Here is a 23,751-nt window from a genome sequence, read left to right on the forward strand (position 1 = left end):
AGACTCCGTCTCATGCTACCACTAGAGTGAAAGCACCGCCAGCATTCAAAAGTGACCAAAACATCAGCCAGGAAGCATAGGAACTGAGAAGTGGTCTGTGGTTACCACCTGCAGAACCACTCCTTTATTGGGGGTGTCTTGCTAATTGCCTATAATTTCCACCTGTTGTCTATTCCATTTGCACAACAGCATGTGAAATGTATTGTCAATCAGTGTTGCTTCCTAAGTGGACAGTTTGATTTCACAGAAGTGTGATTGACTTGGAGTTACATTGTGTTGTTTAAGTGTTCCCTTAATTTTTTTGAGCAGTATATATATATATATATATATATATATATATATATATATATATATATATATATATAAAATTAAGGATATTCCTCAGATGGAACTTCCAGTCAGGTACTGTAGTTAAAGGGCTCCACTATCCAGTACATAATGGGCCAATAGCGCCCCTCTATTCACCAACTAACTGTAGCCTCATAGCGTAACCCTCAACCATACCTAACAGCAGTAGGGTGAAGGGTGGAGAGATGAGATGGGGGTTAAGTTCAACGCTTGACCCAGTGGGGACTCAGGAAATCCTGTAGGAGATTGGGTTGAGAGGTCAATAGGGTAAAGTAGATAGTCTAAATCCCTATTTCAGAGGAATGAGATGACCCCTGACCTTTGAACACTGGGACTGCATCTGTAAGATGATGGTTGTAGCTAACTCTTCAAAGACAGATCTCCTTCCAAAGGAACCACCCTCCCTCCTTTCACAGCGTCGACCAGTCGTAGCTTCAGTTATTGGCCATGTATTGTTTGCTGTTGAAAATCTAGATGGATCCAACTTTATTCAACTTCTGCACCTGTAAGTAAATACCACAATTTGCACCAATAAATAAGTAGGCCTACCCCTCTCCAATCCTAACCTATCAACCGCTCCAATCCCTGACAAGACCGTAGGGTCCACTAACTTACACTGACTTTTAAAGCTTCACTGAAACGTTGATGTTAATAATCAGTCAAGTACACCCTCATAAGACGTGTGCAGTAATCCTACATGTAACTGGATGGTGCACAGAGAGACTGTGAACAACAGGGCCTGCTCTGCTCTGTCTCCCATCAGCCTGACATGTGTGACTTGGGTCTATTCTACAAAACGTCTCCCTTGGAAACACCAAACCACCAATGTCAACAAATGGGCTGGGGCGGCCGTGGAGAGGAGAAGAGAGGAGCGGAGAGGTAGGAAGACAGGAAGTGGGTGGGATCGGCCAACAGAAAGGCTTGGGGGAAATATTTGATTAATACCCCACCAGGAGAGAGATAGAGTTAGTGAGTGGGTGGGAAAAGGAGTGGAAACAAGAGTAAGAGATATGTTTATGGCTTAAGAAGACAACCCCTACCCTGTCTGTCTCCCTGTGTGGACCTTCTCCCCAAAAATGACTACAAATACTAGAGCAATCTCTCCTACACACCAATGGTCTTTTTCCAGGGATAGCAGAGTCTATCCCAATCTCATACGTACCAACCAAGCAGGACCCCCATCCCATCATCATAGAGCCCCCCCCTCGCCTGCCTGAGTGAGTGGGTGTGTGCATGTGTTAATGGAGCATCATATCTCAACTGAGGGAAACTGAGAGGCAGGAGAGAGGGGGGCCTGAAGGAGGAGAGCAGGGGGAGAGGAAGACAGAAGGGGGAAGGGGAGTGATGGGGGTAGCGAGAGAAAAAATGAGGGGGGCTGGGTGAGACTAAGACAGTTTGGAAAGAGACTGTAAATGAATGGGATCAATCGCTTTGTGTTGGCGCACAGTGATGCAAACAGAGAAAGAGGAATATAGAATATTTTGGATGCTCCTTCCTTCCCGCAAACAAAGAAAAACTAATCTGACACACTGACAATGAATTCTCTTGATCTATGATGTAATCATAATAACAGCCGTTCACTTTCTGTGAAACTTCAACTCTCAGAAACCGTGTGGAGGGAGAGGCCTTTCTTTTTTTCTGTTTTATTACGTTGGCGTGGGCTGAGCGAGCTCTAAAAATAAAACATATGTTCCTGCAGGTCTGTGGGAGCTGGGCCTCTGGGGTATTGTTCTGGGAGATGGGGGAGGATCTGGCCCAGAGAGAGAGAGAGCGAGAGAGAGAGAGAGAGAGAGAGAGAGAGAGAGAGAGAGAGAGAGAGAGAGGAGCGAGAGAGAGAGAGAGAGAGAACTGAGAATGATACAGATAGAGGGGAGGTGGGGGAGGGCCGTTCACTCAAGACAGGGAGAGAATTACTGAGGAGAGCTGCTGGGGAAACTCTCCATACTCAGAGAAAAACACATCCATACACTCACATACATACTCACTATAAACAGAACAAAAACTTCACGCCCGCACCTCAGGCCACCCCCCCCCCCACTCTCTCGCTCTGCCTGTGTCATGGTACAGTTATTGTAAAACAGTGAGCAGCTCCTCTCCTCTCCCCCTCATAGTGCTTGGGCTGGGGGTGGCCTGCGGGGCTGAGGGAGGGAGGCAGGCAGAGAGCTTATGGTACATGACACTGTGCATTGTGGAGCTGGCACTCGGCAGAACAGGGACATCCATAGGCTTTTATTGAGCTGCTGTGCTGCACACAATAATGAGAGTTTATCCCTCACAGCACTATGGGGTACAGAAGAGGTGGGGGGTTCACAGAGCATGGGGGGAGACAGTAGTATGTGTGTGTGTGTGTGTGTGTGTGTGTGTGTGTGTGTGTGTGTGTGTGTGTGTGTGCGAGCGTGCGATTGTGCGTGCGAGCGTGCGTGCGTGCGAGCGTGCGTGAGTGCGTGTGTGCGTGTGTGCGCGTGTGTGTAAACATACAGACATGTATGCTTACGCCTGTGCTTTAGAAATGCTAAAGGGATTGAGTCAAGAGCGGCACGTAGACAACCAGTAGGGAATGATCCTCAGACAGACCAGTAGTCTGCAGCACACAGCGATCCCTACTAAATGTCCCTACAGTCAAGAATAAGTTAAGGCCGGCTGAGCATGAATGCACGGGGGAGTTTGCTCCAAGCAGCGCAGGGGAAATGAAGGGATATTAAGGGAGAAATGAGAGTGAGCGCCGAGGGGTCTAGAGAGATATCACGTGTCTGGATTTAGCACCAGTCACTCTGCCTTCTACCACGGCACCTTTACAGAGTGCTCAACAAAGTGGAAGAGGGGAAGGTGGGGGGGATTGGGGAGTGTGTGTGTGTGTGTGTGTGTGTGTGCGTGTGCGTGTGTGTATGTGTGTGTGTGTGTGTGTGTGTGTGTGTGTGTGTGTGTGTGTGTGTGTGTGTGTGTGTGTGTGTGTGTGTGTGTGTGTGTGTGTGTGTGTTTGAGGGCGTCAAAAGGACAGTATAAGAGTTAGAGTTTGGGTTGGACAGCGGTGGAATGTTGTAGTGTAGAAAGAGTTTTATTGACACAAATACAGTGAAATTCCTTTCTTACAACCTCTTTCCCAACAACGCAGCAATCAGTATCCGTAGTACTATCAATTGAAGTAAAGCAGGACAAAAACACATGAGAAATATAAATAAGAAGAACACGAAAAAGTAAGAAGCTATATACAGGGTCAGTTCCAGGGTCAGTAGCTATATACAAGGTCAGTTCCAGGATCAGTAGCTATATACAGGGTCAGTTCCAGGGTCAGTAGCTATATACAGGGTCAGTTCCAGGGTCAGTAGCTATATACAGGGTCAGTTCCAGGGTCAGTAGCTATATACAGGGTCAGTTCCAGGTTCAGTAGCTGTATACAGGGTCAGTTCCAGGGTCAGTAGCTATATACAGGGTCAGTTCCAGGTTCAGTAGCTATATACAGGGTCAGTTCCAGGGTCAGTTCCAGGGTCAGTAGCTATATACAGGGTCAGTTCCAGGGTCAGTAGCTATATACAGGGTCAGTTCCAGGTTCAGTAGCTATATACAGGGTCAGTTCCAGGGTCAGTTCCAGGGTCAGTAGCTATATACAGGGTCAGTTCCAGGGTCAGTAGCTATATACAGGGTCAGTTCCAGGGTCAGTAGTTATATACAGGGTCAGTGACAATACCATATTTACTGTGTGCATGGATACTGGAGTGGTGGAGGTAGATATTTATAGGGGTAAGGTGACTAGGTGTCACAACACCTACGGAAGGTGGCGCCCCTCCTCGCCCGGGCGGCGCTCAGCGGTCGTCGTCGCCGGCCTACTAGCTGCCACCGATCCTCTGTTTTCACGTTCTGTTAGTTAGGTCTAGGATAGGCACACACCTGTTCTGTATTAGTTGTTAGTAGGGGGGGTATTTAGGTTAGCTAGGCAAGTTTGTGTTTTGTGCGGGATTGTTTTTGTCAGGGCTCTTGTTTTGGAAGTGAGGGTCTGTGTTTTCCTCTGCCCGTGTTTTACGCGGAGTTTATATTTGGGCTGTGTCCCTACGTTATGTTTGGAGAGGGTGGTGCGTTTTATTTATACGCCCTGCCCGACCGTGCTTGTGTTTTTTCTTTCGTGTGGATATATTAAAGAAGTATTCACGGAATCATCTGTCTCCTGCGCTTGACTCTACCTCTCCTGCTTCCTTGAGCCACACCTTGTGACAGAATCCCGCACCAAAGAAAATGGAGTCAGCAGGAGCTTCAGCGCCAGCCCCGTCCATGGACGAGAGGGTCGCTCAACACTCCACCCTCCTCCACCGTCTGGGTACCGCCATGGACCAGGTGCTGGCGCGCCTGGAGAGATGGGACCGAAGCGCTTCCGGCCCCACTGACCAGGCGGGTCAACAGCCGGCACCCCAACCAGTACCCACAGCACCCAGTACCAGCGGGGTTAAACTCGCCCCCCCAGGGAGTACGATGGCACGGCCGCTGGGTGTAAGGGGTTCCTACTCCAGCTGGAGTTATACCTGGCGACCGTCCGTCCTCCTCCCTCGGGGGAGGAGAGTGTCAGCGTCCTCATCTCGTGTCTCACAGGTAGAGTCCTGGTATGGGCCAATGCCGTTTGGGACAGTCCGGACTCAGCCAGGGACAACTACCCGGAGTTCACCCGCCGCTTCCGGGCAGTGTTCGATCATCCCCCGGAGGGGAGAATGGCGGGGGAGCGGCTATTCCACCTGAGACAGTAGACAAGGAGCGCGCAGGACTTTGCTCTTGAGTTCCGGACCTTGGCCGCTGGAGTGGGTTGGAATGAGAGGGCCCTTATAGATCACTACCGGTGTAGTTTGAGGGAGGACATCCACCGGGAGTTAGCCTGTAGGGACACGACCATCACCCTGGACCAGCTGATTGACCTGTCTATCCGTTTGGACAATCTGCTGGCCGCCCGTGGGCGTCCGAACCGGGCCCTGCTCATTCCACCTCCCAGCCCTCCTGCTCCCACACCTATGGGGGGGCTGCAGCCAGGAAGACTGGAGGGGGAGCCCTCTCCTGTACCGCCTGTGGTCGCAGAGGACACACTGTGGACCGGTCCTGGAGGAGCTCACCCGGGAGTCTAGAGGGCAGGCAGAGCGCTTCTTTGACACCTCAGGTGAGTCAGCGCCAGCCTCACCCAGACCCCCCTGTCAGTCACATGTATGCGTTAGTGTCCTTTCCCGCTTTTTCCCCTCACTCCCGGCTTAAGGCGCTAGTCGATTCAGGCGCAGCAGGGAGTTTTATGGACCATGGGGTCGCCGCTAAGTTAGCGATTCCCTTGGTCCAGCTGGACCAACCCTTCCCCGTGCACGCCTTAGACAGTCGACCACTAGGGTCAGGGCTGGTCAGGGAGGTCACCGTGCCACTGGTCATGGTAATGCGGGGGGGGGGGGGTCATGAGGAGAGTATCAGTCTCTTCCTCATTGATTCCCCGGCGTTTCCGGTGGTACTAGGGATCCCCTGGCTAGCCACTCACAACCCTAAGATTTCGTGGAGACAGAGGGCTCTTAAGGGGTGGTCAAAGGAGTGCTTGGGCAGATGCATAGGGGTTTCCGTCGGTGCGACTACGGTGGAGAGTCCAGACCAAGTCTCTACCATGCACATTCCCTCAGAATATGCCGATTTGGCTATCGCCTTCAGTAAAACGAAGGCGACCCAATTACCACCTCATTGACGAGGAGACTGTGTGATAAACCTCCAGGTAGGCGCTGCACTTCCCCGTAGTCACGTGTATCCCCTGTCTCAGGAGGAGACAGTGGCTATGGAGACATACGTCACTGAATCCTTGAGGCAGGGATACATTCGGCCATCTAACTCACCTGTCTCCTCAAGCTTCTTTTTTGTGAAGAAGAAGGAGGGGTGTCTGCGCCCGTGCATTGACTATAGAGGTCTAAATGCTATTACGATGGGTTTCAGGTACCCGCTACCTCTCATCGCCTCGGCGGTAGAGTCATTTCACGGGGCGCGCTTCTTCACGAAATTAGATCTCAGGAGTGCATACAATCTGGTCCGTATCCGAGGGGGGGATAAGTGGAAAACTGCATTTAGTACCACATCTGGCCATTATGAGTACCTCGTCATGCCATATGGGTTAAAGAATGCTCCCGCCGTCTTCCAATCCTTTGTGGACGAGATTCTCCGGGACCTGCTCGGTCAGGGTGTGGTGGTGTACATCAATGATATTCTGATCTACTCCGCTACACGCGCCAAGCATGTGTCTCTGGTGCGTAAAGTGCTTGGGCGACTGGTGGAGCATGACCTATACGTTAAGGCTGAGAAATGTGAGTTCTACAAGCCAGCCGTCTCTTTCCTGGCATATCGCATTTCCACATATGGTGGTGATGGAATGTGACCGCATTTTGGCCGTGCGTAATTGGCCGACTCCCACCACGGTGAAGGAGGTGCAGCGGTTCTTGGGGTTTGCCAATTACTATCAGAGGTTTATCCGGGGCTTAGGGCAGGTGCCAGCTCCCATCACCTCACTGATGAAGGGGGGCCCGGTGCGGCTGCGGTGGTCGGCGGAGGCAGACAGGGCCTTTAGCCGTCTGAAGGCTCTGTTCACTGATGCTCCGGTGCTGGCGCATCCGGATCCCTCTTTGCCATTCATAGTAGAGGTGGACGCGTCCGAGGCTGGGGTAGGAGCTGTGCTATCACAACGCTCGGGCACGCCACCGAAGCTTCGCCCCTGCGCTTTCTTCTCTAAGAAGTTGAGTCTGGCGGAGCGTAACTATGATGTGGGGGACAGGGAGTTGCTGGCTGTGGTAAGAGCCCTGAAGGTGTGGAGACATTGGCTTGAGGGGGCGCGTCACCCTTTTCTTATCTGGACCGACCACCGTAACCTGGAGTACATCCAGGCGGCGATGGAGACTGAACCCTCGTCAAGCCAGGTGGGCGATGTTCTTTGAGAGATTTCAGTTCACAACCAGGTTCCCGGAACACTAAGGCCGACTCACTATCTCGTCTCCATGACACCGAGGAACGGTCCACTGATCCCACCCCCATACTTCCAGCCTCCTGCCTAGTGGCACCGGTGGTCTGGGAGGTGGATGCGGATATCGAGCGGGCGTTATGGGTGGAACCTACTCCTCCTCAGTGTCCCGTGGGTCGTAAGTACGTCCCGCTCGGTGTCCGCGATCGGTTGATTCGGTGGGCGCACACGCTACCCTCCTCGGGTCACCCAGGGATTGAGCGTACGGTGCGTGGTCTTAGTGGGAAATACTGGTGGCCCACCTTGGGGAAGGACGTGAGGCGCTATGTCTCCTCTTGTTCGGTGTGCGCCCAGAGTAAGGCTCCTAGGCACTTCCCTAGAGGGAAATTACAGCCCCTCCCGGTTCCGCAGCGACCATGGTCCCACCTGGCGGTGGATTTCCTCACCGATCTCCCACCGTCCCAGGGCAACACCGCGGTCCTGGTCATTGTGGACCGGTTCTCTAAGTCCTGCCGTCTGCTCCCTTTACCCGGTCTTCCTACAGCCCTGCAGACCGCGGAAGCTCTATTCACCCACGTCTTCCGGCACTACGGGGTGCCTGAGGACATCGTTTCGGATCGAGGTCCCCAGTTCACGTCCCGGGTGTGGCGTGCATTTATGGAGCGACTGGGGGTCTCGGTCAGTTTGACCTCAGGGTCCCACCCCGAAAATAATGGGCAGGTAGAGAGGATAAACCAGGATGTGGGCAGGTTTCTGCGGTACTACTGCCGGGACAGGCCAGGGGAGTGGGCGAGGTTCATGCCATGGGCCGAGTTAGCTCAGAACTCTCTTCGCCACTCTTCAACCAACCTGTCACCCTTCCAATGTGTGTTGGGTTATCAGCCGGTCCTGGGGCCCGGGCATCAGAGCCAGACGGAGGCCCCTGCGGTGGAGGACTGGGACCAGCGCTTGAGGGAGACCTGAAACGCCGTCCAGGAGTCACTGGAACGGGCCAGGGCACAACAAAAAAAGAGCGCGGACCGTCGCCGCAGTGAGGCCCCAGGGTTTGCCCCAGGGGAGAGAGTCTGGCTCTCAACCCGGAACCTGCCCCTCTGCCTGCCCTGCTGGAAACTGGGTCCGCAGTTTGTAGGGCTATTTAAAGTCCTGAGGAGAATAAACGAGGTGTGTTACAGGTTACAACTTCCTTCTTATTATCGTATTAACCCCTCTTTTCATGTGTCTCTCCTCAGGCCGGTGGTAGCTGGTCCGCTGCAGGACGATGAGGTGCTGGAGGTCCCTCCGCCCCCCCCCTGGACATCGAGGGGCCCCCGGCGTATACAGTCCGGGCCATCTTGGACTCCAGGCGCCGGGTGATGTGTCTGCAGTACCTCGTGGACTGGGAGGGGTACGGCCCGGAGGAGAGGTGCTGGGTACCGGTGGGGGACATATTGGACCCAACGCTAATCCAGGTGTTCCACAGCCTCCATCTGGATCGCCCTGCGCCTCGCCCTCCGGGGCATCCTCGAGGCCGGCGTCGGCGCGCTGCGGGTGCCGCGTGTCGGGGGGGGGGGTACTGTCACGACACCTATGGAAGGTGGCGCCCCTCCTTGCCTGGGCGGCGCTCGGCGGTCGTCATCGCCGGCCTACTAGCTGCCACCGATCCTCTGTTTTCACGTTCTGTTAGTTAGGTCTAGGATAGGCACGCACCTGTTTTGTATTAGTTGTTAGTAAGGGGGGTATTTAGGCTAGCTAGGTAGGTTTGTGTTTTGTGCGGGATTGTTTTTGTCAGGGCTCTTGTTTTGGAAGTGAGGGTCTGTGTTTTCCTCTGCCCATGTTTTACGCGGAGTTTATATTTGGGCTGTGTCCCTGCGTTATGTTTGGAGAGGGTGGTGCGTTTTATTTATACGCCCTGCCCGACCGTGCTGGTGTTTTTTCTTTCGTGTGGATATATTAAAGAAGTATTCACGGAATCATCTGTCTCCTGCGCTTGACTCTACCTCTCCTGCTTCCTTGAGCCACACCTTGTGACACTAGGCATCAGGATATATGATAAACAGAGTAGCAGCAGCATATTTAACGATTGTATGTGAGTGTGTGTGCGTGTGTGTGTGTAGAGTTAGTATGAATGTGTGTGCGTGTTATGTGTGTGTTTGTGTGTCTCAGTGTGAGTGGGTGTGAGTGGGTGTGTAGAGTCCTGTGAGTGTGCATAGAGTCTGTGCAAAAATAAAAGGGTCAATGCAGAAAGTCTGTGTAGCCATTTTGTTAGCTATTTTGCAGTCTTATAGCTTGGGGATAGAAGCTGTTCAGGAGCCTGTTGGTGTCAGAATTGTTTCTCTGGAACCGCTTGCTGTGCGGAAGCAGAGAGAACAGTCTATGGCTTGGGTGGCTGGAGTCTTTAACAATTTTCCTTCCTTTCACACCGCCTGATATAGAGGTCCTGAATGGTAGGGAGTGGCGTACTCGGCTCTCCACACCACCCTCTGTAGCACCATGCGATCCAGGACGGTGCAGTTGCCATACCAAGCAATTATGCAGCCAGTCAAGATGCTCTTTTTGAGCATTTGAGGTCCCATGCCAAATATTTTCAACCTCCTGAGGGGGAAGAGGCAATGTCGCGCCTTCTTCACGACTGTGTGCGTATGGACCATTTTAAGAGGTTGTAGGCCTATGTAAGTCAGGGGAATGTGGATAAAAGTTTTGAGGTGTTGGTTGTTTTCTAGTTCTCCTGAATTGCTCTCTAAGCAAATTTCATACACCAGTCTAGTATATTAGTCTAGTGTCAAAGCTATAGTGTATGGTAATTACTGATCAATATTCACTCTGGAACAAAACAACAAGTATAATTTGCCAAATTTATATTGGCTAAAAACACATCTAGATATAATCTGATCACATCTGGTAATCATGATTAAGAAGTTCCAACCACAAAGTAATACATTCATGAGTTCAATCTGATATCACAAGTAAAGAAAAATGCTTTCTTGTAGTGCAAACCCAAAGTCACAGACAAGCTTATCTCAGTTAACAACATTTGGGAAGAAGAACTCTGTCTATTAGTGATCAGTGATCACCACAACTGCCCGTAAAGTCATTGAAGGGAGTTTACTGGAATAGAGAATAAAGGGAGAGAGTCCATCTGCTTCCTATTGAGGCATTTCTTGTGTTTCTGAGGGCAAATGCCTGTATTAACATCACCATTAGGCATGCACACACACTCACACACTCGCACGCACAACACACACGCACACACGCTAAATCAACCAGAAAAAACAGCATGAAAATACACAATTACACAAGTACTGGCTTAGGCCTACCAACACCGTATTTACAGTAGCCTTCACACAAACATGAAGTAGACATGTGCTAAGAAAACATATTTTCTTAAGAATGATGGGCAAGGATGGTAAAGTCGTAGGTCATCAAAGAGGCATGTGACGCAATAGTCTGTTGGAAGAGGGGGCGTGTAAGATGGGCGTGCCTTTTTCTGGGCGTGTTATAGTCCAGCCAGTTACATTTCTCATTCGACATGAGGGGTCGGCTCGACCCGCCCATTCAAGGCTGGCTGATCTCTGGCACGCTTTTGTTCAAACTCAAGTCAAGTAAGTCATAATCGCTTGCCTACCGTTTAGTTTAGCTACTACACTGTAGTATATGAATAGCAGCAGGCAACACGAATTTCGCTCCTCATATTGATTTCTTTAGACGGCTTTTATTTACAATATTCATGGTTTTGTCAGCCAGTAGTGGTATTTAGGCTTGAAAGTACATACATTGGTATTTTAGTTAGCTTGTTATAACTTGCGCAACGACTTCAGATAAGAGCAAAGTCTCGGGACAAGGCAACAACTAGACCTTTGGAAGGTCAGATTTGACACAACTTTCAGACTAACTTTCACCAGGTTGAACTCTTCGATAGCTTCCATGTTTCTTCTATAGGCTAGTGTTGGACTGTGCTCTTGGCGTATGTGTCTGTTTGTCATATTCCCTCTGGAAGTCTGTGGAGAGAAGCTGTTCAACTTGGATGTTATCCTCACGCGACTCTGGATTTAGTTACGTACTGTGAGACGTACACGCGTACCCCCAGAGACCAGACGGTGAATGTTGACTTTACGACAAGAATAGTCGAAAACACCTGACTTTACCCGATTTGAATGCCTGTGCAAGGATTTTGTTGGTTTCTGTGCTGCAGGCAGGGTTTCAATTTGCTCGGACGGGACTATGGGGAGAAAGAGGAGGAAGAATCTTTTGAGTTGCGCAACAAGGAGGATCTGACCTGCAACGGACGTGTAAGTAACCTTATCTGCATGCATTATTAGTATTACCATGTTAATATGATTTGTCTGCCCCCTCCTCCCCTATGATGCAGTTATACGGCGTTGTTAAGACTTGTCATACGCATCTATGCACAGCCTTAAGACTTGTCATACGCATCTATGCACAGCCTATGTATTATTCTCATCTTCATGACTACTAAATTACAGCCAATATGTCAGTCAATTGGGATTTTGCTACGTAGGGAGACATAACAAATTATAATAACACGCCATAAAGGCTGACGCTACATGTTTATAAAAAGTAATCAAGCATTTAACCTGTATGGAACACGTTTGAGAGTACACAAAGTAGAAATTGTATTTGAATCTGATTGCTTACTATGACACATGTACATGTTATAACATAGTTATCTTTTTGTTTTACATTTTTTTTATTTAACCAGGTAGGCCAGTTGAGAACAAGTTCTCGTTTACAACTGCGACCTGGCCAAGATAAAGCAAAGCAGTGCAACACAAACAACAACACAGAGTTACACATGGGATAAACAAAGTACAGTCAATAACAATAGAAAACTCAATATACACTGTGTGCAAATGGAGTAAGGAGGTAAGGCAATATATAGACCATAGTAGCGAAGTAATTACAATTTAGCAAATTAACACTGGAGTGATAGATGTGCAGATGATGATGTGCAAGTAGAAATACTGGTGTGCAAAAGAGCAAAAAAAAGTAAATAAAAACAATATGGGGATGAGGTAGGTAGTTGGTTGGGCTATTTACAGATGGACTATGTACAGCTGCAGCAATCTGAGAGCTGCTCAGATAGCTGATGTTTAAAGTTAGTGAAGGAGGTACAAGTCTCCAACTTCAGCGATTTTTGCAATTCGTTCCAGTCATTAGCAGCAGAGAACTGGAAGGAAAGGCGGCCAAAGGTAGTGTCGGCTTTGGGGATAACCAGTGAGATATACCTGCTGGAGCGCATGCTACGGGTGGGTGTTGTTATGGTGACCAGTGAGCTTAGTTATAACATAGTTATAACTAAGCATAACCTACATAGCCAGCATAAATCTTTGTGCAGCTTGCTTTGAAGGGCAACACACAAGTGGCAGCCCTTCAACCAAAACCAATTTCATTCCTCACCACAGAGAGTTATAGCTGGTATAGCTGGCTACACGACTCCTTGTCACCCTAGTTACCCACCTTCCTGATTTTGCCCTGAACACCAGCTCTTGAAACACATGGTAACATGCAGACATAGGCAGCAATGAGCAGGCCTATGTGCACAAAGATAGGCCTAGACTAGAGGTTGTGTTGGACCAGCTTTGTCACAGAGCCCATATTTACAGTTTTGAAGTGGTACCACTACCATCATGCCGACCTGACTGATTCCTTTTCCAGGATACAGGGAGTGTGTCAGGTCATTCATGTGACCTGCTCCCTCCATCACAATAAAATACAGTTTCACTGTCATGGATACAGGACACGCAGACAGACAGAATGTGTGTTGATCCCTGTGTTTGGCCTGTTCTTTGAAGCCTGGGCAACATTGAGTAATCTCACACAGTGTGATGCAACCAAAAAGCACAGTGTTGAATGGAATCGATCCTGTGGCCTCCGTCCACTGTATGGCAAACAAGACTGTGGCCTTGTCTTCTCTGTAATGTCAGTATTCTATTCGGGCACAGAGAGTTCAGCATTGTCCCCACTTGTGAGGGGTCATTGTTACCCTGTATTGAGGTAACCTCTTCACGTCAATCTAGTACACAACGTACTGTACCCTCCTCACATGTCCATTAAAAAGGAGCTTTACCTTGAATTCATCGTCAAAGTCGATATTACTGACCGCAGCTTAGCAAGCCCTCTAGTTGTAGGCCTAATTCAATATTTCTTCATGTTACGCTTTCAGTCATATTTTCTGTATTGCTTGCAGTGCTTAGCTTGACTTGGGCAGCATGTCTTCTTCCACAACCAGAACATGAAACACCCATCCAGACGAATAGTCCACTCTCCCCTCCTGTTCACCTCTGAAGATGTTATGAGTGATAGTCTAGATCCGTTCCTATCATCCGTTCTGTCGGCCAGCTGTTACACGCGTATGTTTTAGAAACTGGAGGGAGATACTTTTTTGAATGAAAATGGTCTTGAGTTGCCATGGATAGGCAGGTCTCTTCCCAGCAGTCCAACTGCACTAACAGACTGGTCTGGTCCGGAGATAAGAGGAACATGTGGTGCTCGGGGGGATCCAGAGAGGTGTCAGTACTGGAGAGTTGTTCTTCTTGGCAAACATCCCATGTCTTGATCATTATGCACTATCTGTCTGGCAGTGATAGCTAAAAAAAACTCCAACCAGGGTCCATTTCCTCAATCAATGCAGAGTTATTGTAGTATGTCTCAGTTAAGGCAGCTTGATGGGTTTAAAGTAAGACCCACTCCACCCCAGTGGAGGCTGCTGAGAGGAGGACAGCTCACAATAATGGCTGGAAAGGAGCTAATGGAATGGCATTAATCACATGGAACCCATGTTTGATGTGTTTGATACCATTCCACTTATTCCGCTCCAGCCATTACCACAAGCCTGTCCTCCCCAATTAAGGTGCCGCCAACCTCCTGTGCTCAACCTCCCACCATATAGCATAACCTAGCCATGCATATCCAGGCCAAAAAATGTCACCACCCCTTTTAGCCCCTCAATCATGTATTTTCTCTGTCATTACCCCTTTGTGACTTACAGTAGGGTAAATCCATTTGAATTCAATCACTTTCTGACAACACCCCTTTTGATTTGAACGCAACCTTCCATACAAATTTGCCCATTGTAGAAGTGCTCAGAAAGTGACTTTTTGGACCTGAATGCCAAAACCTTCAAGAGATTAAGGTGCTCAACGTTGACTTATTTTGCATACCCCACCATACCATGAGACATGTCTTCATCACTGGAAAAGATCAACGGTTGAGATTAATATCATTTAGAAGCTTACGAACAGGGTTGTCAAACTGTTTTATAATTTATTTATTTTTTATTACATATTCACATATGTTGTAGTTTAGACCCTATTTTACATAATCTGAGGTGTTTGTGTTGTGCCCACCATCAGTTGAGACACAACATGCTGTTGAATACAGGGTGGGTGTCATGTTTTGGCTGATAAATGTACTAAAATGAGAATCAAATAGACATTTAGACTTTCAAATAGTACCACAAAGATGGTTGGAGATCCATATATCAGAGAATGTTGACTTGAATGGGAATATGTTGTTTTACATGTTAGGCTACTGTCAATCCTCCGTAGGAAATCTATTGAAATCATTGAAGGATAGATAATATTATAGACATGACCCGTTGACATTCGACGGTGGGTGGACCGGCGACCATCTTTGTGGTCGTAATTAGAACTTAAAATGGCATTTTAATGGTGTACCAGCTACAGCTAGTCTGAAGGGATAGGTCCATTCTCAGATTTGTTTTCTATGATTGAAATCACACCCACCCTGTATTCAACAGCATGTTGTGTCTAAACTGATGGTGGGCACAACACAAACACCTCAGAGGATCTAAAGTAGGGTCTAAGCTACAACATATGAATAAAATCGGAGTTTACACCTTTTTAGATAATTGACGTTAAAGATTTTAAAAAATATATCAATTTCTATTCAAAATATTTTTGTGCAAGAAATTATTAAATAGTTTGACAACCCTGTTTGTGAGCTTTTAAAATGAATTCATATGGATTTACCCAATAGTGTGCTGCACACTTCCTGTCCCAAAAGAGAACAGAGAGAGTAACCTCTAAAGAACATCCCTGTTCCAATCAATAATGATCTAATTTCACATTCATTGTGTGGCCGTCCATGTTGTATTATCTGGACTACAGTGAGCATAGGCTATGTGAATGAGTGGTGATGGGGGTTTGGCCTATTGTTGAAACCACTGGCTTTGGTTTGCTCCAGTGACTTAGGTTATTGTGTGTTCATACCCTTTTCTACAACAGTAGGCCTAACCTCCCACTTGAGATTGTATCAGCTCCTTAACTACAACCGGACACAACTCCCTAGAAAATATTGATTATTGATTTCCTGTCTACTGCTAATCCTGTTTCCTCCCGGCCTGACCCCTCTCACTGATGTGTGCTGGATATAGATACGACCAGTCAATACTACCTGCTGAGCCAACCGTTAGACCTCAGCTGACCCAGACTAAGAATGCCCCATTACAGCACAGACTCCGAAGGCCGTCCATATCAGGGAAAATCAAAGGATTTGTGAACTGTAATATTTAGCTTTCCATGGTGTCAATGGTGGTTTTGGGGGTGGAGTCGGAAGGTGGGTGTCGTAGATGAGTCCTGGTCCTGGGAAAGCCCTACAGGGAAGTTCCACTGTTTACACAGTGGCCTCAGTTACGTCCAGCGTTGGACAAGCCGCACTTTTAGGCAGTAGGTCAGACTTCCCAGCCCTCCCTGTGTGTGTGTGTTGGAACGTTTTCTCTGTAAAAGCCTGTTAGCTAAATGGTCCCTGCTGCTGCCAGGGATGACCACAGCTACCCACAGGCCTGGTGGAGGAGTGAGGAGTCTCCCCTCCGCTCCAGATACATCCATCCACCATCTTCACCACCACCACCATCTACTACGTCGACGTTTTCCTCTGCGCTGCCAAGAAGGGTTGTGAAGCATAACAGCCATAATACTGAAACCCTGGAGTGACGCTCTGTGCCCGGCCTGTGCTCCTGCTGAGGTTGGAGGCATGACAGTTGTGACGCTTGTGCAGGCTTGGCTGGGAGAGTGGTCCCTGCCTGGGCCAGTTCAGAACCTTTCCCCTGCATGTTTACAATCCTGATTCAAAGAAATTGCTCTCCCAACAGCTGCCCAAACAGTCAGGCAGGCTGAGATGAATGCCTCCTGTGTTGAGATAGCCAGGGCACTAATTTTAGGAGAGGACATCCGTCATTCTCTCTCCCTTCCATGTTTCCACTTAAATCTCAGCATTCTGCTAGATGCAATGTGAAGTTAGGCCTAGCTATGTTTGCCACCAGGCATTGTGCCCGTCTACGACAGATGCCAGCATTACCGGGAAGAAGCAGGTCCAGTCCTGGCTTGTCCGAAAGTGGGTCCCGTTAACCGGTTAACGGCGATGCCTCTGCCCTCCCCTCCTCTCTCTTTATTAGAAAAGAGTCTTCAGAGGTGTTACGGTACACTGGTTTATATTTGGTTTCCGTTGCGTCGCGGCCTCACCACCTTCAGGCCACACATCTGGTCCTCAGGCTGGCGTTGGCAGAGCCCGAGCATTTCATCCCGGTTACTCAGCCTCCCAGGAGAGCCGCAGGGCCAGGCAGGGGGAGGAGGGAGGAGGGCGTGGTGGTGGTGGTGGAGGGGGGCCAGAGGAGAGCGGAAGTGAGCCATGGAACGAATACATCACGGCATCGCTCTCTCCCTCCCTCCTTCCCTGGCCCCGGCTCCAGTCCGGATGATTCATCCCCTGCCTGCCCTCTCTTCCACTCTGTCTACTCTCTCCATTCGAGATCGACTCCTCCAGACTTCTGAATAGCACGCCGTTCCCTCCTTCTTTTCTCCTTCTATCACCTTTGGGACTATGCATTTAAAGAGGTAGCTTAGATCAGTGGTTCCCAAACTGGGGGGCGAGGGATCGGCAGGGGCTTTCAACTTACTCCTGAAGTTATAATAGTGGAATGCACAAGGTGCAATTTATAAATTGGTTAGTGCATCATCAGTTTTCCTCTTGTCATGTCAGTCATTGTATACATTAGAGATATTTATCACTTGTCCAGATCAACTAGCCCATAGATTTTGTTGTAATGTTTGAGTCACTCAAATGTTGTCACATGAATACACATTAGACAAGGCAAAATGTACCGAATTGCAAGAAAATCAGCTTTAAAACTGCAACATTTTCTCTGCACCCCATGACAAAATGTGTAGAATTGAAGGCAATAAGTGCGAGTGAAAAAGTTTGGGAATCTCTGGCCTAGATAAACAGACAGGGGAGATTAATGTTCAGTGACAGTGTTCTTTTCTTAGAGAGTACCTACTCACAATAAGCCTGGGGAGGATTTATTTGTTGGATTTATATGCAAGACTTCCCATATGGCAATTGGCAATCAGTTCCGTCACCAGTTTTCTCTCAGTCAGACATGGCAGGCTCAGGCTGTGCCTGGTGTGAGCAGAATGTCTAGAGAACGGGATTTGGCCAGACGGTTGAGGGTTGACGAGGGCCAAGCAGAGCCAGGAGCAGGGGAGGGCCACAGCCCGCTCGAGCCTCATTCACAAATTGCTTTACGACACCATTCAGTCATTCCTATCGGGCTCGTCTGACGTTTGCAGTACCTCTCCCTGGGTTAAACTTGAACTCAATCACATTACTCACACCTTCTTCTTATCCTTTCATTTGACCTCCGGCCCTCCGCCTGGCGTCTACCCTCATACAGAGCGCGTACAGTACATTAGTAGTTGGATTTTTCTTTTCCCATTTTTTTTTTACTTTCTGAAGCACTTTTCAGAGGCAGAGTCCTAAACTTAGCAGTCCCAGCAGTAAAATGTGGTGTTTGAACAGCGAGGGGCCCAGAGCTGACCTGGATAGTGTTTCAGGTAGGCCAGAACACCAGGCCGTTGCAGGGCCTCCCTCAAGGCTGTGACTCCTCAGAGACAACATCACAGGCCACAGAAACACACAGCGCACCACATTTTTTTTGTGACATTTTAGTCATTTAGCAGACGCTCTTATCCAGAGCGACTTACAGTAGTGAATGCATACATTTCATACATATTTTTTTTCTTTTTTCTCTGCTGGCCCCCCATGGGAATCGAACCCACAACCCTGGCATTGCAAACACCATGCTCTACCAACTGAGCTACAGGGAAGGCTACGGACACGGGCCAACTGGATCACAGGCTATCTCTGATGAGGTTTTCCAAGGCCAGGCTAGGAATCCTAAGGGCCCATACGCAGCAATAGGAAATCTCCTTTGCAGACCCTGGCTGCAGGGCGTCCAGAATAGAAAGTTCACTGTGGCACCGTGAAAATATATTTAACTTGACTGCTAGCAGGGGCTCCATGTATTCAGTTGACACATCTCTCAGTGTGCGGCAGAGAGAGGGGTGGGGATAGATGGCTGTTTAAGAGGAAAAGTACTGTACAGTGAAATGATGTTGGCCCCTCATTGTGATTTTCCAGGAAATGAAAAAAAGCCCTCTGCTTAATCATCAGGGCAGTTAAAGTAGAAACAGGAGTCTGTCTCTACACCCTAATTTATGGGCCTAGTTTGTTTGTCTCCCTGGTCTGTCTGTCTCCCTGGTCTGTCTGTCTGTCTGTCTGTCTGTCTGTCTGTCTGTCTGTCTGTCTGTCTGTCTGTCTGTCTGTCTGTCTGTCTGTCTGTCTGTCTGTCTGTCTGTCTGTCTCTGAAAGAGGAGTGTGAGGGTAGGCTATACTGTGTTACAGCCTTCGTTGGTTTAGTGACCTAAAGGTTCAAGTGCTCTGGCTAGAAGTGTTTGCTAAGAAAAAAAGTGATTTATTTCTGTTGGTTTACTTTGACACTGTACCAACATAAGTCTTACGGAACTTGAATATATAATTTTCTCATTTGTGTGTTTATATAACAGTAATAAACAAATAAAGACACATACAGCTATGTGAGATAGGAGTGCGGCCGACCATAAATATTTTATGTTAGTTGCCTTTTTCATAGAAACGACTGGATGTGAATAAAAGGATGTGGGGAGTGTGTTGAGATAAAGCACAAAATAATCCTCTGTTCCTGGCTCTTATGTTAAATGAGCCTGTTTTGAATGCCATATTTCTTCCAACCATCTCACCCTTGCATGAAAGCCAACCATTACAAGAACAGAGCAGCTATGTGCCTGGTGTGGCTGCCAGGAAAGGCAGGCAGAGTGCTGTACTGTAACACACAGGGTTGGCTGGGGGGCGAACTTTCAGGGGGGAACTCACCCCATCTAGACTGCCTGGGAACCTACCTGGGAACCTACCATGCTAACTGTCATAGCACATTAACTAGCCTACATCAAATCTCCACAGGGTTATCTACCTTGAACTGATGGGCCCATAGCTCTCTCAGATCACCCCTCATTACACATGTATGTTGTAATCAGAATGCAGACTCTTCCCAGCTAGCACATAACGTTATGAGAACCATACGTTTCTTAGATCTTGGTGAGAGGGTGTTGGTCTTATGGTTATTTTACATACTACCTTCCCAAAACCTTCTGGGAATGGTGCAGGATTGTTTGGCTTTGGAACATTCAAAGCTCATTTACACTACTTGAACAGAACGTTTCCTAAAAGTTCAAACATGGTTACATTTAATAAAAATGTTGGTAATATTCTAGGAACGTTCTCCAACTGGTTTAACAATTGGGAATATTCTCAAATAGTTCAGAGAACATTAAGAAACAACGTTCTTCTGTGAGAATTTCAGTACTTCAGCATAACGTTTCCTATAGGTTTCCTCATGATTCTATGTAAAGTCATGTGCTTACATTGTTCTGAGTATGTTAAGAAACAACATTCTTCTCTGGGATTTTCAGTAGTTTCAGCATAACGTTTCCTACATGAGGAATCATGGTTCTATTTAAAGTCATGTTCTCAGAGAACATACAAATAAGATCCATAAAAACCACAAGAAAACTTTAGTAACGTTCAGAGAACTTTCTAAGAATGTTATTTAACAAATAATGATGTTCTGCAGCATCAACAAAACTATCTCTATCCACTGTCTTGCTAAGCGTGTTCAGCTGTGTTGGTTGAGCCTACTAATTTGACACACCTGATCTTAATCAGTGCTTGTTTCCTTGAAATGGAGTCTGTTTGAATAGACTCAAATTAACAGATTTGTATGAGTTAAAAAACATGGCATTCCAGCTCCATCCTGGTGGCCCAGTGGACTAATTCCATGGATACAGAACAGAAGGTCATAGATTCAAATCTCACTGATGTGCCACAATAAAAGAAAACATGTGTTTACATGATTAATGCCTAAGCAAATTCATTTTGATTTGTGCTTGGAGTTCAAAACAGTTCAACTAAGCTAACAGTGTTATTAAAAGTCTTGTTGAAACATGTTCTCAGAACCTTATTTTTATTGCCTTCAAATAACCTATAATTTCCTCTCAGAACATTAATAAAACCTCTCAGGAAACATTCAGGGAACCATAGTAAAATGTTCGCAGAACCTCCCTTCAACCTAAATATGAATGTTCCCAAAACAGGCTAAATGTTCACTTCCGTTCTCAGAACGTTTTACCGGTCCGGAAACATATGGCTTCATTCGCAGAACCAATGGGAAACCAAAAATGTACATGTCCACAACATTCAAGGAATGAAATGTGCTAGCTGGGTTAAGTGTTTTTTTTTTTTTTTTCACAGGGTCCACTTGAGGTGACTCTCTCTCAGCCGACTCGCACAGCCAATGGGACAAACGGGTAAGTTGTTTGTGTGTGTGTTTGTGAATGCGTGTGTGTGTGAACACATGTTGTGCTGCTTTTAGGAAGTCAGTGTTCCAGTTTTTCAGAACGTTTATATCAGTTCCTCAATAGCTCTTGATGTTCGTGTATGATTCTGTGTAGATGATGTGTCACCAAGCACGGACATCATTAGTACCCAATCTCTTTATCTTTTATCTTTAGCCTGTGATTAGTCGGTGTATTTTCTTTGTGTTTGTTTTGGTTCTCCTTCTTGTCTGTTTATAATAAAGAAGATGAGTGCACATTTCCCCGCTGCAGTTTGGTCTATATCCGACGACAACCGTTACAAATACACTACAAGTTATCCTACAACAGGGTGATCAAATTAAGATTCTATATCTGTAGACTGTCACACTCGTCGTCCAAACTGGAAGCATACTCGGACCAACGTGCAGCGTGATCTGGGTTCCACATATTTTATTTAAGTGAAACGCACAAAACAAAGAATAAACGATACGTGAAGCTCAAGCAATGCTCTTAGGCCACTACACAGAAACAAGATCCCACAAAACACAGTGGGGAAATGGCTGCCTAAATATGATCCCCAATCAGAGACAACGCTAAATAGCTGCCTCTGATTGGGAACCATACCAAGCACACCAACATAGAAATATACAACATAGAACACCCCCAGACCTACTATACCATAGAGAACCAAGGGCTCTCTATGGTCAGGGCGTGACAAGGATGCACCAATACCACTACCAAATTCACAGGCCATGTGTCAGCACTCACACTTATTTCTCACACCGGGGTGCAAGATAAGACACACACTCACTCTCTCACACACACACACACACACACACACACACACACACACACACACACACACACACACACACACACACAGATGAACAGTATGCATGCCTGATAATGTCACAACTCGCTACAAGAGGACAACTCAAACAGGAAAGGGAGGAGGGCTGAGGGTGGGGGCGTTGAGGGAGAGGTGAGCTGAGGCTCTCAAGTCAGACGGGACATGCAGCCTCCTGAGGGAGAGAGGGAAGACAGGGTGAGCGAGGTGACTCAATCTCACTTCAGGAACACACCCTGGAGGGGCGAGGCTGGCACAAGCGTGTGTGTGTGCGTGTGCGTGCCCACTTCCACAGAGCAGAGAAGAGCGATAGGCCTCAGAGCTGTCACACAGGTGATTTACTGCTGGCGCTAGAGGGAGTGTGTCAAATAACTGACTGACTATAATCATCACACTAAGAACTAGGTGCTGTGCTACACGACCATTACATGGCCACTGGCCACACCTATCTAATGGTCCATTACAAAGCAGGGAGGAGACACTGACGTATAGTCACATTTATCTCACATATATTCGCACAGATTAGACCAGTTTAATTCTTTTTTTTAGGGGCCCATTTAGAGTCAAGTTAGACGATTCAAGGCATGAAATTCAGTCACAAGTGAATGTAGGCTAAGCAGAATAGATCTGTATTGAAAAGCACTGTGATATTGAAGGGCTGTTGAGAGTTTGTACTATTCTGAAAGTGAGCTTGATAGATTTCTGTTCATCCGGAACAGGAAAGTATAGGTTCCAGCAGGTCATCCCACACCTCTGTCTGTGTGCACTAACCTTTATAGCACCTCCATTTGAACATGATTAGTCATGTCATGTAGTCGTTATTACTCATTATGAGCCCTGCAGGCTTCACGTTCTGTTCTGCGGATAGAGAGATTCTCCTGAGCAGCTCAGTGGGCGTAGTTACGTGTATTCACGTCCACAGTGTCTAGTGTGAAGTGAACAAAGCCTCTGGTTAGCTAGGTTGATTGAGGTGTGATACTGCAGAGAGAGAGAGGAGACAGGTGTGGGATCGGATGGGAGGGCTGGCATGTGCCCATATGGGCACATGCCCAAGTAGATAGACAGTAGACCGACAGTAGACCGACAGTAAACCGACAGTAGAAAGACAGTAGACAGACAGTAGACAGACAGTAGAAAGACAGTAGACAGACAGTAGACCGACAGTAGAAAGACAGTAGACCGACAGTAGACCAACAGTAGAAAGACAGTAGACTGACAGTAGACAGACAGTAGACAGACAGTAAACCGACAGTAGACAGACAGTAAACCGACAGTAGACCGACAGTAGACAGACAGTAGACCGACAGTAGATAGACAGTAAACTGACAGTAGAAAGACAGTAGACCGACAGTAGACAGACAGTAGACAGACAGTAGACAGACAGTAGACCGACAGTAGAAAGACAGTAGACAGACAGTAAACCGACAGTAGAAAGACAGTAGACAGACAGTAGACCGACAGTAGACAGACAGTAGAAAGACAGTAGACAGACAGTAGACAGACAGTAGACCGACAGTAGAAAGACAGTAGACCGACAGTAGACCGACAGTAGAAAGACAGTAGACCGACAGTAGACAGACAGTAAACCGACAGTAGACAGACAGTAAACCGACAGTAGACCGACAGTAGACAGACAGTAGACCGACAGTAGAAAGACAGTAGACCGACAGTAGACAGACAGTAGACAGACAGTAGACAGACAGTAGACCGACAGTAGAAAGACAGTAGACAGACAGTAAACCGACAGTAGAAAGACAGTAGACAGACAGTAGACAGACAGTAGAAAGACAGTAGACCGACAGTAGACCAACAGTAGAAAGACAGTAGACCGACAGTAGACAGACAGTAGACAGACAGTAAACCGACAGTAGACAGACAGTAAACCGACAGTAGACCGACAGTAGACA

The 23,751-nt window shown here is 47.6% G+C and overlaps 1 protein-coding gene across 1 annotated transcript in view; it reads left to right on the forward strand.

The window, feature by feature from the left end:
* The first annotated feature begins 10,747 nt into the window (after positions 1 to 10,747).
* LOC106601140 (unconventional myosin-X) overlaps positions 10,748 to 23,751 on the forward strand; it is a 55,268-nt gene continuing 42,264 nt past the window's right edge. The window contains exons 1-3 of the mRNA XM_045715024.1: positions 10,748 to 10,869; positions 11,460 to 11,556; positions 20,933 to 20,988. The gene's annotated coding sequence lies outside the window, so the exon portion shown is untranslated. The remainder of the gene's footprint in view (positions 10,870 to 11,459; positions 11,557 to 20,932; positions 20,989 to 23,751) is intronic.

Source organism: Salmo salar, chromosome ssa03 (genome assembly GCF_905237065.1).
Source record: "Salmo salar chromosome ssa03, Ssal_v3.1, whole genome shotgun sequence".
Lineage (NCBI taxonomy): Eukaryota > Metazoa > Chordata > Actinopteri > Salmoniformes > Salmonidae > Salmo > Salmo salar.